The sequence below is a fragment of the Carcharodon carcharias genome, chromosome 6 (assembly GCF_017639515.1).
Source record: "Carcharodon carcharias isolate sCarCar2 chromosome 6, sCarCar2.pri, whole genome shotgun sequence".
NCBI classification, from domain to species: domain Eukaryota; kingdom Metazoa; phylum Chordata; class Chondrichthyes; order Lamniformes; family Lamnidae; genus Carcharodon; species Carcharodon carcharias.
In genome coordinates this window covers 176,769,174-176,781,773 of record NC_054472.1, presented here as the reverse complement: position 1 = coordinate 176,781,773, position 12,600 = coordinate 176,769,174, and the positions used below count along the sequence as shown (strand labels likewise).

Sequence of the window (12,600 nt, the reverse complement as noted above, 5' to 3'; positions counted from 1 at the left end):
TCTTAACCACCTTAAGTACCTGTCCCGCTACCTGTCCTCGGTACTTCCCATGATCCTACCATTCATCGTGTATTCCCGTGCCTTGTTTGCTCTGCCCAAGTGCATTACCTCACGTTTATCCAGATTAAATTCCATTTGCCACTGATCAGCCCACTGACCAGCCCATCTATACCCTCCTGTAATCTAAGGCTATCCACTTCGCTGTTTACCACCCCACCAATTTTCGTGTCATCTGCGAACTTACTGATCAACCTTCCCACATTCAAGTCTAAATTGTTTATATAGACCGTGAACAGCAAGGGATCCAACACCAATCCCTGTGTTCTCTCAGGTCCAACCCTGACATTGTCATCAAACCCGCTGACAAGGGTGGTGCTGTTGTTGTCTGGCGCACTGACCTCTACCTCGCGGAGGCTGAGCGTCAACTCGCAGACACTTCCTCCTACCTCTCCCTGGACAATGACCCCACCACTGAACATCAAGCCATTGTTTCCAGGACTGTCACTGACCTCATCTCCTCTGGGGATCTCCCTCCCACAGCTTCCAACCTGATAGTCTCCCAACCTCGGACGGCCCGCTTCTATCTCCTACCCAAAATCCACAAACAGAACTGCCCAGGTAGACCGATCGTCTCAGCTTGTTCCTGCCCCACAGAACTCATTTCTCGTTATCTTGACTCCCTTCTCTCTCCCCTTGTCCAGTCCCTTCCCACCTACATCCGTGATTCCTCTGACACCTTACGTCACATCAACAATTTCCAGTTCCCTGGCCCCAACCGCTTCCTCTTCACCATGGACGTCCAATCCCTCTACACCTCCATCCCCCACCAGGATGGTCTGAGGGCCCTTAGCTTCTTCCTCGAACAGAGGCCCGAACAATCCCCATCCACCACTACTCTCCTCCGTCTGGCTGAACTTGTTCTCACACTGAACAATTTCTCCTTCAACTCCTCTCACTTCCTCCAAATAAAAGGTGTGGCTATGGGTACCCGCATGGGCCCCAGCTATGCCTGTCTCTTTATGGGGTATGTGGAACATTCCTTGTTGCAGTCCTACTCCGGCCCCCTTCCACAACTCTTTCTCCGGTACATCGATGATTACTTCGGTGCCGCTTCGTGCTCTCGTCAGGACTTGGAAAAATTTATTAATTTTGCTTCCAATCTCCACCCCTCCATCATTTTCACGTGGTCCATCTCTGACACTTCCCTTCCCTTCCTTGACCTCTCTGTCTCAATCTCTGGTGATAGACTGTCCACCAATATCCATTACAAACCCACCGACTCCCACAGCTATCTCGACTACAGCTCCTCACACCCCGCTTCCTGTAAGGACTCCATCCCATTCTCTCAGTTCCTTCGCCTCCGTCGCATCTGTTCCGATGATGCTACATTCAAAAACAGTTCCTCTGACATGTCCTCCTTCTTCCTTAACCGAGGTTTTCCACCCACGGTCGTTGACAGGGCCCTCAACCGTGTCCGGCCCATCTCCCGCGCATCCGCCCTCACACCTTCTCCTCCCTCCCAGAAACGTGATAGGGTCCCCCTTGTCCTCACTTATCACCCCACCAGCCTCCGCATTCAAAGGATCATCCTCCGCCATTTCCGCCAACTCCAGCATGATGCCACCACCAAACACATCTTCCCTTCACCCCCCTTATCGGCATTCCGTAGGGATCGCTCCCTCCGGGACACCCTGGTCCACTCCTCCATCACCCCCTACTCCTCAACCCCCTCCTATGGCACCACCCCATGCCCACGCAAAAGATGCAACACCTGCCCCTTCACTTCCTCTCTCCTCACCGTCCAAGGACCCAAACACTCCTTTCAAGTGAAGCAGCATTTCACTTGCATTTCCCCCAACTTAGTCTACTGCATTCGTTGCTCCCAATGTGGTCTCCTCTACATTGGAGAGACCAAACGTAAACTGGGCGACCGCTTTGCAGAACACCTGCGGTCTGTCCGCAAGAATGACCCAAACCTCCCTTGCCATTTCAACACTCCACCCTGCTCTCTTGCCCACATGTCTGTCCTTGGCTTGCTGCATTGTTCCAGTGAAGCCCAACGCAAACTGGAGGAACAACACCTCATCTTCCGACTAGGGACTTTACAGCCTTCCGGACTGAATATTGAATTCAACAACTTTAGGTCGTAAGCTCCCTCCCCCATCCCCACCCCCTTTCTGTTTCCCCCTTCCCTTTTTTTTCCAATAAATTATAAAGATTTTCCTTTTCCCACCTATTTCCATTATATAAAAAAAAACCCCACTAGAGCTATACCTTGAGTGCCCTACCATCCATTCTTAATTAGCACATTCGTTTAGATAATATCACCAACTTTAAGTTTAACACCTATGTGTTCTATTGTACTATTGTCGTTGACATCTTTTGATGATCTTCTATCACTGCTTGTTTGTCCCTACAACCACACCCCACCCCTCCACCTCTTTGTCTCTCTATCTCTCCGCCCCCCACACACACACCTTAAACCAGCTTATATTTCAACTCTTTCTTGGACTCGAACGCAAGTTCTGTCGAAGGGTCATGAGGACTCGAAACGTCAACTCTTTTCTTCTCCGCCGATGCTGCCAGACCTGCTGAGTTTTTCCAGGTAATTCTGTTTTTGTCCTGTGGAACCCCACTGGACACAAAAAAAAACCCTCGATCATCACCCTCTTCTTCCTGCTACTCAGCCAATTCTGGATCCAATTTATCAAACTGCCTTGGATCCCATGGGCTCTTACCTTCGTTATCAGTCTCCCATGCGAGACCTTATCAAAAACCTTGCTGAAGTCCAAATAGACTATGTCAAATGCATTGCCCTCATGTACATACCTGGTCATCTCTTCGAAAAATTCAGTCAAATTGGTCAGACATGACCTCCCCTTAACAAAATCATGCTGCCTGTCCTTGACTAATCCCTGCCTCACCAACTGTAGATTAATTCTGTCCTTCAGAATTGCTTCCAATAGTTTCCCCACCACTGAGGTTAGACTGACTGGCCTGTAGATCCCTGGTTTATGCCTTCCTCCCTTCTTGAATAACAGTACCATATTGGCTGTCCTCCAGTCCTCTGGCACCTCTCCTGTGGTCAGAGAGGTATTGAAAATTATTGCCAGCGCCCCTGCTATCTCCTCACTGTCAGTCTGCTGAATGTGAGAGACTCACTGTCAGTTTGCTGTATGTGTGAGACTGTCTGCTGTATTTGTGAGACTCACTGTCAGTCTGCCTTGTGTGTGAGACTCACTGTCAGTCTGCCAAGTTTGTGAGAGATTCACGGTCAGTCGGCTGTGTGTGTGTGTGTGTGTGTGTTACTCGCAGTCAGTTCAGTGTGTGTGTGAGACTCACTCAGTCTGCTCTGTGTGTGAGACTATCAGTCTGTAGTATGTGTGTGAGAGAGACTCACTGTCGGTCTGCTGTGTATGTGAGGGAGACGCTGTCAATGTGCTGTGTGTGTGTGTGAGAGAGAGACTCACTGTCAGTCTGCTGTGTGTGTGTGTGTGCAACTCACTGTCAGCCTGCTGTATGTGTGAGACTCACTGTGAGCCTGCTGTATGTGTGAGACTCACTGTCAGCCTGTTCTATGTGAGAGACTTACTGTAAGTTTGCTGTGTGTATGAGACACTGAGACTCAGGGCCCAGGAGAGGGAGCTGCAGGTGATACAAAACACCAGGACCCAGGGGACGGGGGAGCCATGGCTTGATGACATGAAGGGAGTTCATCCAGCCTGGGCAGCCAAAGGCAGAGCTGCAGACCTGAAAGACTAGCTTTTGAAAACCAATCAGAACCATCAGCCTGACAGTTCCAATTTTTTTTTAAAGCCGGTATTTCAGGTCAGTTTCAGTAAGTTGCTGCTCTGTTGCTTCCGACCTTCAGGCAGCTTCATGGTTCCGATTTTTTTAATCCAGTCAACCACAAAGCCGTCCGAAGGTCGAAATGACAGCAGAGCAGTGATTGGAAGAGCAGCAGGCACAGGAAACATGGAGCTACTCCTCCATTCACACTTCCTGCTTCTCCCATTGACGCTGTGGCCTTCAAAATTCTTCTAATAGCCTTCAATGGATATTGATAATTTTTTTCAAATCAGTTACTCCGGGATTTATGAATTCAACTCATGGGGAGGAAAAAGGAAACAAGTGTGGTCAGAAAAAGAGGATGTGCGTTTATAGATGGTAAGGCCAGAGTAGAGGCATGTGGGGGTGGGTGGAGAGAGAAAGCCAGAGGGAGGGTTGGAAATAAAACCTCCAACCATAATCATATCAGCTATGGCGGGCTAAAGATGGACGGAGGTTAATGTGGAAATGTGTGCAGGGATGAGTGACAAAGCTGCAAAGTTTTCTCGGGCTCTCAGATTTTGCAGGCATCCTTTGGGGGGAGGGTGATAAAACAGCTGGAAACAAAACTAGTCTGTTTAAAGTTTCAACGGAAGCCTGTCTTTTATGGTTTCAAGAGAATCAGATAGATAATTGCGTTTTTGAACTTAAAAATACATTAACATGAAACTAATATTCTCGAGGGACATGAGGAGATCCCCAGAACAGCGCTTCTGTTGGCGTAAATGATGGTTTGTACACCACTTATAAATCATTGAGGTTTTCAGCAGCATCAAATTCATGGGCCTAAAAGGTTAAGGCCACCATACAGGAGTCTTCCAGCTGCACTGAATGACTTGTGATTACATCTTCTGGGAGGCCAAGGAGAAGAAGCAGAAAATGAAAGAAGAGGAGGGAGTCTCCGCTGGTAATTGAGCCAGAGAAGGCCAGGGGCAGCAGGCCTGGGTGGGGAGCCATCACTCAGCCTCATACCAGGCTGGACCCAGCTGTCACCCACGTCCGCAGCCTGTGCCACTCCTAGGGAATTGGAACTTAGCTTCTAGCGATACAGAGTTATCTTGAGTGAGTGCTGTGTCAGTGAGTCTGGGGGAGGAAGGAGAGAATTTGGGCAGCAGCAAGTGAATGGGACCATCCTCTCTCCCTCTTTCCTTTCTACAACTCCAACAATGAAACAACGTGGGCTGTGGCATGGAGACGGTCTTTCTTTTCTATCCAGAACAGGTCGTTGAAATATATAAAACAAAACCCGAGAGGTTTTCTTGCAATCTGGGTTGCAAATATTGAAACTTTCCCCCAAATTTGAATTTACTGTCAACATGTACATTTGGTGCAATGTACAGAACATGTTAATGAGACAGTTACTGAAATCACTGTTATCGTCTGCAGTATTATAAATAACTGATAGGATATTTTCCTGTCAAATTAATAATATTGCACAATGCTGTTAATTTAAAATTTGTACTCACTGTTTCATTTAATAGTCACAGTGGGATCACCTATAGGGTGCTCACAAACTAACACTGCATTATATAATTGCTGCTCTAATATTAATGACTCATGCTGTATATATATATTGGACGATATTTGTAACCAGATGCCAACAATTGGAATTATCATTTTTCTGGGACCTTTCTGTGATTGTTTGCTGAACGTTAAAAGGGGAAAAAATATCATGCACGATTGTCGGGGAGGCATAAAGGGTCAGGGCCCAGAAACGGGAGAAGCACCGGCGCCCATGATTTCTCTCCCTGGGCTGCTCAGACTCACTGCCAGTCTGCTGTTTAAGAGAATCTCAGACTCTGTTATTCTGCCTTGCGAGAGACTGTCAGACTCACTGCCAGTCTGCTTTGTGTGTGTGTGTGACTTTTTTATTCAATCACAGGATGTGGGCTTCCCCGGCTGGGCCAGCATTTATTGCCCATCCCTAGTTGCCCTTGAGGTGGTGGTGAGCTGGCTTCTTAAACCGCTACAGTCCATGTGGCGTGGTTGCACCCACAGTGCTGATAAGAAGGGAGGTCCGCTGGTTGGAGTCATACCTAGCATGAAGGAAGATGGTTGTGGTTGTTGGAGGTCAGTCATCTCAGTTCCAGGACGTCACTGCAGGAGTTCCTCAGGGTAATGTTCTCGGCCCAACCATCTTCAGCTGCTTCATCAAAGACCTTCCTTCCATCATAAGGTCAGAAGTGGGGATGTTCGCTGATTATTGCACAATGTTCAGCACCATTCACGACTCCTCAGATACTGAAGCAGTCCATGTGCAAATACAGCAAGACCTGGACAATATCCAGGCTTGGGCTGACAAGTGATAAGTAACATTCATGCCACACAAGTGTCAGGCAATGACTGTCGCTGGATCAAAATCCTGGAACTCCCTAACTGCAGTGTTTACCTGCACCACATGGACTGCAGTGGTTCAAGAAGGCAGCTCACCACCACATTCTCAAGGGCAACTAGGGATGAGCAATAAATGCTGGCCCAGCCAGCAAAGCCCACATCCCGTGAATGAATAAAAGAAATACATTTTGACCCAGCGACAATGAAGGTACGGCAATATATTTCCAAGTCAGAATGGTCAGTGACTTGGAGGGGAACTTCCAGGTGGTGGTGTTCCCATCTATTTGCTGTCCTTCTAGATGGTAGTAGTCGTGGGTTTAGAAGGTGCTGTCGAAGGAGCCTTGGTGAATTCCTACAGTGTATCTTACAGATGGTACACACTGCTGCTTCCGTGCATCGGTGGTGGACGGAGTGAATGTGGATGCTTTGCCAATCAAGTGGGCTGCTTTGTCCTGGACGGTGTCAAATTTCTTGAGTATTGTGGGAGCTGCACTCATCCAGCAAATGGGGAGTATTCCATCACACTCCTGACTGGTGCCTTGTAGATGGTGGAAAGGCTTTGGGGAGTCAGGAGGTGAGTTACTCGCTGCAGGATTCCTAGCCTCCAACCTGTTCTTGTAGCCAAACTATTTATATGGCTAATCCAGTTCAGTTTCTGGTCAATGGTAACCCCCCAGGATGATGATAGTGGGGGATTCAGTGATGGTGATGCCATTGAACATCAAGGGGCGATAGTTAGATTCTTCCCTGTTGGAGATGGTCATTGCCTGGCACTTGTGTGGCACAAATGTTACTTGCCACTTTTCAGTCCAAGCCTGGATATTGTCCAGGTCTTTCTGTATTTGGACATGAACTGCTTCAGTATCTGAGGAGTTGCAAATGGGTGTGCCCCACTGTGTCTCAGACTCACTGCCAGTCTGCTGTGTGTATGTGTGTGTGTCTCTCATACTCACTGTTAGTCTGCTAATGTGGGCTATTCGATAGCCCATGAGAACAAGCTTGGGTGTAGGCACAGATTGAAAATAGCATTGTCAGACGGTGTCACTGGATTCCAACACATCCAGAATACAATGTGATTTTCAAAGGGATTGGGGGGTGCCAGTAACCCATATGTCTCCAATCGCTAAGCTTATTGTAGAGCTTATTAAAAGCCTTGTGAACAGTTTTAGGTTTTCAGTCTGGGTGTGCGGGGGTCTGGGACTTGAGGATGCAGCTGTCATGTGCACAGCAGGGAGCAATGACTGCTCATGGACATAATGGTCAACCTATTTAAGAAACAGGGATTTATACTTAGCTGCTCAACCAGAGACACCGAGTTGCCATTGCTGGTGCTGAGTGACTTGTATTTGTGAACAGTGAGTGGTTGGATTTAGGAAAGGGATGTGAGGTTGCTGGTATCACACTGGGCATCAGAGTCTGGTAGACAAAGCCTTGGTGAATGAATCAGCAGCACCTGAGGAATTAGAGATGGGAGCAAGCTACTCTGACATTGGACAGAGTAGAGAGGAGGAGTTTCAGCAGATTCATCCTCCTGGTCAGGCTAGATCAGAGAAGCACTGCAAGGGGAAGAAGTGCTACCCAAGACATCAGCTGTTCCACCCAAGGTCACCTACCTGCAAAAGACAGGGCGTCACTGCTGTAGGAGACTGTCTATCTATGCAGATGGCCTCAGAAATTGTGTTTCGGTCCACAATGATCTGAAGCCACATTGCCCCCATGGCAACTTGCAACCATCAAGGTCATTGTCGCCCTGAATTTTTATGCATCTGGGTCGTTCTAGGGGTCAGCTGAAAACCTGAATGGCATCCACAGTTGGCAGCTCACCAAGCAAGTTGCAGATACCCTCTTTCAGAGGATGGGGGAACTACATCCATTTTTGTGATGGATGAACCAGCATTGGCACAGAATGCATTTGGGTTGACGGTTTCCCTCAGGTCTGGCGGGGGGGGGGGGGGGGGGGGGGGGGGGGAGGAATCATCGACCCACGTAACTGTCAAGGCATCAATAGACCAGCCAGCCAGATGGCTGAACAGAAAACCCACTGGATAGCCAGCTGGTCTGTGACCACAGGAAGGCATATTGCAGGTGTGAGCCTGGTTCCCGGGCAGCTGTTATGATTCCTTCATCCTTTGAGAGTCCCAGATGCCACATCTCTTCAGGCCAACATCTACACTGCATGGATAGCTGCTGGGGGTTAAGGTTATCCTTTAAAGAGGTGGCTCCTGACACCTGTCCAGGACCCAACCATAAGTGCACAGAGGCACTACAACCAGAGCTACCTACTATTACTAACATGTATTGAAAAGACTATTGGCATCTTGAGGATGCACTGTCACTGCCTTGACCAATTGAGTGGTGCCTATTAATATTTGAATTGTGCTGTTTTCCTATTCTGGGACTCCAGCTCTCACCCTGCTGGAGGATCATGATCATCTTGGAAGAGAAGAAATTGCAGGGATACCAGAAGATGGAACATAATGGGGAGGCTGTGGCATAGTGGTTTTGTCATTGGACTGGTATCCCAGAGACCTAGGGTAATGCTTTGGGGATCCAGGTTTGAATGGTGAAATTTGAATTCAGTAAAAAATCTGGAATTAAAAGTCTGATGACAACCATAAAACCATTGTTGATTGTTGTTAAAAAAAACCCATCTGGTTCACCAATGTCCTTTAGGGAAGAAACTCTGTTGTCCTTACCATGGTCTGACCTACATGTGACTCCAGACCCACAGCAATGTGATTGATTCTTAACTGCCCTCTAAACAAGGGCAATTAGGAATGGGCAACAAATGCTGGCCTAGCCAGCGACGCCCATGTCCTGTGAATGAATAAAAAAAATAAATTGGCTGAAGTTATGGCAATAAATCATAGGAGGCCAGTTACCCAGTTTCCGCCACTATTTTGAACAAATCTTTTGGATCATATCTTTATTTGGAGAACCAATTCAAATCCCATGGTACCCAGCTGCTCCCCGACTCTGGAGATGACCAGGCACTTGTCTACCAGAGAATGAACGAGGTTCTTGCTCTACAGAAAAACTGCATGCTGTGAGCTACTGTAACTGGAGGGTTCCAGAGAATGAGTGTCATAACTCTGCTGTGGAGAGGAACAAAAAGGCACTGAATGCAGAGTTGGTGCTGTGGAAAGGATACCTTGAAAAGATGGGTCCTGATTCCTTTATTACTGGGAAGAACTTCACAATGGCAGATGTAAAGCTGCTCTCACAAGTGGCCTCTGCTGTTCATTTTGGATTATCAAAGATAAATATCCCAGCTGATGGAGTACTACACCAGAGTGAAAGAGTGGCCAAGCATCCAGGCTTCATGGTCTCCCCATTGGAAGGAGAGCCCTCCAACCATGGACACTAAAACATGTTTGAGTTTCACATCAATAACAGACCCCATATACGTTACTTGTGTTGGCCTTGACACTTAACAACGTTAAGGGAAAATGTTATTGTAACAAAAAAATTAGAGTACATGCTTTAAGTTAGTAATCAAGAGCAGCTGTCCCCAATTAGGGAAGTATTAGGGCTTCATTACAAGAGTATGTAAAGGTGTTGACACTGGTTGTTGGGAGGACTTGGAAGAGTCTGTAGATTTACTCTGCATTCTTGGAAATAACTCTGCCTTAAATTACAGACCGGCTTCAGACTCATTCTTTCCTCAACATATGAATTTTGGAATTAACAGTACTCTCCAGTATGAGCCAGCCAAGATCTCTCGTATTGTGGTCTTCTGCTGCACATGACAATAGAGAGAGGCCTGGAGCTGGATGAAGAGGAATGGCACTCTTTCTCAGAGGAGGATGGGGAGGAGGATGAAGGGAATACTCCAGAGGAGCCAGGTTCCCAGAATTGGAGGCAGTCCACCATTGCCTTCCTAGATCTCGCAGCGATCAGCAGGCTGGCATAGCCACAAGGGCCACACTAAGTCAGCAATTTTTCACTTGAGCGGCTCCCAGCTCTTATGCCAGATTATCTCTGAATCACCTTCCATCAGAGAGAGAAATTATCCACCAATCACACATTGCCATCCAAATAGATTGAAAACGGTCCAATGCCAACGTCTCCCCCAACACAGACCATGCCACCGCAGGAAATTCAGTACTCCCACCACCACCAACTTTAACCTCATGTCCCTTTGGACATCAAACAATAATAACACATAACAAAAACAGAATTACCTGGAAAAACTCAGCAGGTCTGGCAGCATCGGGGGAGAAGAAAAGAGTTGACGTTTCGAGTCCTCATGACCTTTCAACAGAACACATATCTGATTGTAAGCATAAGCAATAATTGTTAAAGGAAATGTTAATCGTATAAACGGAGAAAACAACATCCAGGTGACCCATTGTGCATCTAACGAAATGGCGCCTCACACTCATGCACACTCCTACAGCATGCTCCCACTGTGGCTGAGGGTGAGGTAGAGGCAGCCTGCTGTATTTTACCTCAATCCAGCCAAGATGCCCAAGGCTTCCGTCCTTGTCTTGGAGGTGCTTACACTTGTGTTAAAGCAGGGGCAGCCTCTGTCACATGGCCTTGCAGCATGGATGGTTTCTCAGCCAAGGAGGTGAGGGATGACACCGGTGACCTCAAAGGAGTGATCCCTCATCAGCGTCTTTGACTAACTCAGCCTTTTCATGGTGTCATTTTATGCTCGATAATGCACTAGCTGAGATCCAGCTGGCATCCACTGAAAATATCTGCACTATCAGCAACACTGAGCAATCAATGCTACAAGAGAGTCTCACTCTGCCTGTGCATTGCTGTTCCTGCATCCAGTCAGAGTAGTGCTGTATATGGGCCATTCTTTTAATTGGGGAGTTCATGCGCTCAGATTCCTGAGCCATGACAAAGCGTGTGCGCTGCATGGTTTCCTCCATGTCTGTCCATGACTCAGCAATGCTCAGGAATCTCTCACACTTGGGAACTTAACTGCTTCTGATGCTCCAGATAAATCCTCCTTGTTTGTGACACCCGAGGCCCAGTAACTCCACCAGGAGAGCATGACTGTCTCTTCCTCTGTCTTCCGAAGGGGACTGCCCACAGCTGACTCGGCCTCACTTACCTCCTCTTGTTCATTCGTGATGTGCTGCTCACCCAGTGCTCCCCATTCTAAGCTAGAATTAGACCCAGCCAAGGTAAAGGTGTCTGCGCTGGTGGAAGATGTGTAGGAATGATGTGACAGTATTGGCCACCTACCAGTGCCAGTGCTGGCCCTCTGAGCTCCCTGTTGTTCCTTTGCTTCAGTAGACGGCAAAGCCCACACATGGATGCCATTCACCAATTAAGAATGGCGCTGGGGCTCCCAGAGCTGCTGGCCCAAATCAGAGGACCGGCAGATCTGGAACCTCAGCTGTCCCACCGGGAGAGGTGGGTGCTGCTGAAGTAGTTAGAAGGTGAGGGCACTTCAAAATGGAGGTGTCCTCTGGAGGGGTGAAAATAATAACAGATTTTAGAAGAGCCAAGCTGGCAGGCCCCTTTGCTCACAGGGGAAAACTTTCCAAGTGCAGCATCTAGGCCTTAAGGGCCTTTGCTGCCCTGTTTGAAGGATTGCACCTCTGACTCCGATGACCTCACAACCTGCCATAGGGAGGTCACTTCCATTGAAATGGCAGCCACCGCATACAATCTCGGGTGATTATTGGGCTGCAGGGAATTATGAGGTTTGCGTGCGGGGGAGGTGGGGGGGGGGCAGTGGTGGTGGCTGGGGCCAAGCCCATGAAGGGATTGAAAACAAGAATGAAAATTTTAGAACTGTGGCACTGCTAGATGGAGAACTAAAGCAAGTCAGTGAGCAAAGAGGCAATGGGTGATCAGAACTTGGTGCCATTTGGTATAAGGGCAGCAGAGCCTAAACTGATGGAGGGTAATAGATAGGAAAACCCACCAGGAGAGGTGAACACAATCCCCAAGAATTTTAATCTGAACAGACTGCTGACCATTTGACATGTTTCTTCCCATGTCAGATACAAGGCTAACCAAAGTTACAGGCTCCGTGATGGCTGCATAATTTTACCCAGTGACAATTAAGCCATATAGACCATGATCATCCTAAGTTTGATTTCTGGTCTCCAATGATCTGGTCAATCTTAGTAGGATTGGCAGTCAGAATGCTAAATAAAACAAAGCTTTCGTTTATATAGCGCTTTCTGTGACCTCCTGTCATTCCAAAATGCTTTTCGGCCAATTAAGTACTTTTGAAGCGTAGCCACTGTTCTAATGTAAAAAAGCAAGCTTCTGCACAGGAAAAAGAATTCTTTGTTTAAATTTATGATTACAACAAATACCTCTAAACTTTCAAGTAATTCTATAATTTTTGGAACTGTTTTTAATACTAGAATTATGTTTTATTTTATTCAGAGAAAACCGCTTAAAAGTGAAATAATTCAGTAGTTGACTCAAGTTGAATCCTGTGTCAAGTGTTCCTTGCTG

At 47.4% G+C, this 12,600-nt stretch overlaps 1 pseudogene; it reads left to right on the top strand.

Moving 5' to 3' along the window:
* Positions 1 to 7,629: 7,629 nt before the first annotated feature.
* LOC121278856 lies at positions 7,630 to 9,596 on the top strand (annotated as a pseudogene).
* The last annotated feature ends 3,004 nt before the right edge of the window (positions 9,597 to 12,600 follow it).